General features: G+C 30.3%; 1 long non-coding RNA gene across 2 annotated transcripts; it reads right to left on the bottom strand.

Moving 5' to 3' along the window:
• Positions 1-2237: 2237 nt before the first annotated feature.
• On the bottom strand, positions 2238-3486 carry LOC149181161 (uncharacterized). Of its 2 annotated transcripts, XR_016257526.1 has the most exons (3): positions 3176-3479; positions 2476-3067; positions 2238-2371 (listed from the first exon to the last, which is right to left on the bottom strand). It is a non-coding gene; the product is annotated as an uncharacterized LOC149181161 (long non-coding RNA). The 2 variants fall into 2 exon arrangements; XR_016257525.1 differs by having other exon boundaries at positions 2238-3067; positions 3176-3486.
• Positions 3487-4581: the final 1095 nt, after the last annotated feature.

Genomic DNA, 4581 nt, shown 5'->3' with positions numbered 1-4581 from the left:
GATTTAGCATTCTACATTAAGAGACAAACAAATATTTAATTATCAATAATTTTTGTTGATAATAACGGATGTATAGTTGTTTGTAAAGCTGTATTTATATTTTATTTTATGAATTAAAAAACTGGGAAATTAATGGTTGAAGTACAGATGATTGAAAGAGGAAAAACACTGCAATTTATTTTAGAAAATAGATTATCCATCAACAAGCCTTAGGTATATAATTTGGGTGATTAGATTTATTTTTGAATTCATTATGTTGACCAATTTAATGTTTCTTAGAAGATAGGGAGTTGTCCTCAAAAATGGGAAACAAGAGCTCATTAATGAGCAACTAACTCCCTACCATCTGTTGATGAGGTCGAGCCAGTTAATAACCACTCAAAGAGTGGTAGATGGATAACATCTTTGTAAATTATGGCTTTTGTCTCAGAATTCTTAGAAAGGAGAAAAGATAGAGAGATTGAAGAAAAGAAAAAAAGAGAAAAGAAATTGCAGACTTAGTTGCTCGGGGGGCTAGTAAGAGCTATGTCAAGGTTGCAAAGAGCTAAGTACTTGACTCTTAATTTCATAGGAAAATTTTTCAAGTCATTAGAAGAAATTTCAGTCTCAAAGTGACCTCCTAAGGAAAAATAATTAAATAATAGGAAAATATTAAAATAAGAGCTATGAGTTTTGGAGGAAAAAGAAGAAATTTGTTTTTTGTTTAATTGTATTTTTGGTTTATCTCTTTATACACTTACTTAAATTTCAAGTGTAGACACTTATTAGATTCGGAATTAAATTCCACATCCAACGAGTATCCATTATGCATATGTCTGAAAAGACCCACATTGATAAAAAAATGAAGATACATTAAAAAGCATGTTCAACACATTTTTTTAATGTATCTTCAACTTTTATCAATGTGAGTCTTCTCAGAAGTATGCATAAACAGTTCTTGTTGGACATGGAATTTAATTCCGTATCCAACGAGTGTCTACACTTGAAATTTGAGTAAATCTACAAAGATAAACCAAAATACATTTAAAAAAAATAGTTTTTAAAATTTATTTTTCCTCCAAAATATTTGCATGTACCTTTTTTAAATTTAAAGGATTTTGATTGGTTTACATATTATGTAAGTGAAAATTTCATCAGTAATTTTAAACTGCAATTGTCTCTAACGCGGTGTTTCTAACTCTATCTTTGTGTAGATAGAACTATTTATTCTATTATGTTTTGAACCTAAGTTTTATTCTTTAAACAAAAAAATGGAACGACTGATTTAATTGTAGAATATGGAAAATATGAGACATCTTTCTCTATACTTTATTCCTGCACTTCGGTATGATTGTTATTATTGAAGAAAAATTAAAAGAAGGAGAGGAGAAATTACTTCTTGTAGAATAGCGAATGGATTCTTATTTTAGGTACTGGTAGTAGAGATATAATGCAAAGTAGTGAGTAATTTATGTTGTACTTGGATATAATCTATAGACGTTGAAAAAAAAACAACATTAGAGTTTGAATGAATATATAGAATTATATTGCGACATGATAAGGAAATACACATACAAAAATGTAAATATGTATGATACGAATCATACATAATATAAAAGGGGATGCATTTTTATTTTTATTTTTATTATGTTTATTGTAATAGACTCATTACTCTTTCATATATAGATAAAGCAGAAATATGTATTAGATAATCTGGGTCGGTGATCCGAAATCATTAGGGACATTAACCTATGAAATGAACAATACTAAAATTTATTTTAGTGACAAGAGAACTAAAATTTATTTTAGTGACAAGAGAATGAAGAAAATATGTATATCCTATAAAAGACAAGCAAGAAATATATAAATATATATATATATATATATATATATATAAACAACAAAATAGCATGCGGAGTATATGTCATTGAAAATTTGTACACATAAAAATGTTTAGTATCCTGAAAACAATATAAGATATATAATCTCTCTCACACACAAAAACACACGCACACACATATCTATATATTAGTCATATGTACATATCTATATATTAGTCCAATTACATATGGATCTGGAAACAAAAATTACTTATGTTTATCCTCAAAGAGAATTAATACATAACGACCAACAGAAGAGATTGTCCCCAGGAAATAGTGATTTCCTTTGTGCATGATGTAAATAAAACCAGAGAAGAATTCATAGAATAATAATGAGTCTCCATAAAAAAAAAATCTGATTTGTGTAGGAGTATTCCATAAGCATTCAGGGATGCACCCAACCTGGTGAGGAAAACAAACATTTTATGTGTTATCCGCCAAGAAGTTTCAGGACAAAATCTCAGAATTTATTTAGTGCTGTGAAGCAAAAACGAGACTAATGGGGAAGGTACCTGAAAAAAAACACAAAGATATTCAATGATTATTGTGAATACCCACAAAACATGAAAATGGACGAAGTAATAATCTTGCTCAGGAACTAAAAAAAATTATTTACCTTGCGTACACCTTGGGTTGCTGTGGTCCTCATTTGGCAAAGAAAGGATAGAAGGGGGTAGAGTAAATAAAATATTTATAATAAATTTACAAACAACCTCCATGGAGTTACATGTAAACGTCTGTTACGAAGACTAAAATTCTATATTAATAATAGCTCCAAAATGGTACTATAAACCCTAGGGTTTGACAAAGAAGGAAAACATCTTTGTAACCCTATAAGGTTTAGTGATAAAAACTTCTGGCGACCTAACCTTCCAAATATGAATACCAATAGAAAGGAACCCAAGTATAAATAATTTATTGCTGGCAAAGAACTTCCACATAAGTAATCCGATATAGGTACACAAATTATAGAGTTTCTATTAAAAACCCTACAGGGAAATGCAAACCCTAGTATGCAGAAAATATGAGGGTCCTCCGAGTGGAAACAAACTATAAAAAAACTAATACGAGTATTGTTGTACTCAGAATAAATTTCGTAAATGTCATGGAGATATATGTATGGATACATTTCTTACCGACCAGTTGCAGAAGCGTTGGTAACAATAGTTTCCCTCCTTTGAATCGACCTAAATGGCCATTTCGTAAACCTGTAAAAAGAAAATTTAAAATATTAGTATATATACCAAGCATCTAAATAAAAAAGGATAATTGAAAGAACAAAACCAAGTGTGGGTCCATTTAAATAAAAAAATTACAGTCAAATAATCCTTCCTATCGACAAGTTGCAAAGTCAACTGTCATTCTGAAACACCTGGAGGCTATTTGTCTAGCCGAATAATTCAAATTACACCTATCAATACTCCCTCAAAGGAATGACAAGTTCCATTGAAAACCCTAACAAAAATCTAGCGGAAGAGAGTGGCATGACCAAGAAACTCACGAAGTATAATGAATCAGAGAGAACAAAATCCGAAAGTCATTAAACCTCTTTGTAACCCTAGATTAAGGGTATACCATTAATTGGGCGACAAAGAATGTATGATGTCAATGAGGTCAATATGGAAAGGGATACGTGGAACCACCAAGAAACCTTCCCCCTCAGAACAATCCAGAAGTTTAATTACTTAATCCCATATCGAAACCAGGAAAATAAAGGTTCTTGTTTATATAAGGTTTTGCTCACATAATTAGAGAAAGGTATAGAAATATATCGGTGGCACTGACAAATTATGAGAGAGTTATAAATATCATGTTGGTGGAGTTTGGTGAGCACGTTGCCAAGAATTGGCTTATGAAAATATCAATGCATAAATATAAATATATATACTGTACATTGGAATAGAGTCCAATATTTTAAGTCGAGCGAAAAAGATATACTGTACAGCGAAAAAGAAGCTTGGAAAGTAGACACATGAATAATATAATTGCACAATTATTTATAGAACGAAAAAGAAGATATACTGTACAGCGAAAAAGAAGCTTGGAAAGTATTTTAAGTCGAGCGAAAAAGATATACTGTACAGTGAAAAAGAAGCTTGGAAAGTAGACACATGAATAATATAATTGCACAATTATTTATAGAGCGAAAAAGAAGATATACTGTACAGCGAAAAAGAAGCTTGGAAAGTAGACACATGAATAATATAATTGCACAATTATTTATAGAGCGAAAAAGAAATTTATAGAGCGAAAAAGAACCTTGGAAAGTAGACACATGAATAATATAATTGCACAATTATTTATAGAGCGAAAAAGAGCCTTGGAAAGTAGACACATGAATAATATAATTGCATTGGAAAGTAGACACATGAATAATATAATTGCAATTATTTGTAGTGCGACTGTTGGTAAAAATGATAACCCTTTAAGTCGAGCGAAAAAGAACCTTGGAAAGTAGACACATGAATAATATAATTGCACAATTATTTATAGTGCGACCGTTGGTAAAAATGATAACCCTTTAAGACGAGCGAAAAAGAACCTTGGAAAGTAGACACATGAATAATATAATTGCACAATTATTTATAGAGCGAAAAAGAACCTTGGAAAGTAGACACATGAATAATATAATTGCACAATTATTTATAGTGCGACCGTTGGTAAAAATGATAACCCTTTTATTGAATAATTGCATACGTTGGTAAAAATGATAACCCTTTTA

The sequence above is a fragment of the Pinus tabuliformis genome, chromosome 3_2, assembly GCF_031772625.1.
Source record: "Pinus tabuliformis cultivar Carrire ecotype Pingquan chromosome 3_2, CPIR1, whole genome shotgun sequence".
Classification (NCBI taxonomy): domain Eukaryota; kingdom Viridiplantae; phylum Streptophyta; class Pinopsida; order Pinales; family Pinaceae; genus Pinus; species Pinus tabuliformis.
The sequence above is the reverse complement of the archived record's forward strand: the minus strand, read 5'-3'. Positions and strand labels throughout refer to the sequence as shown.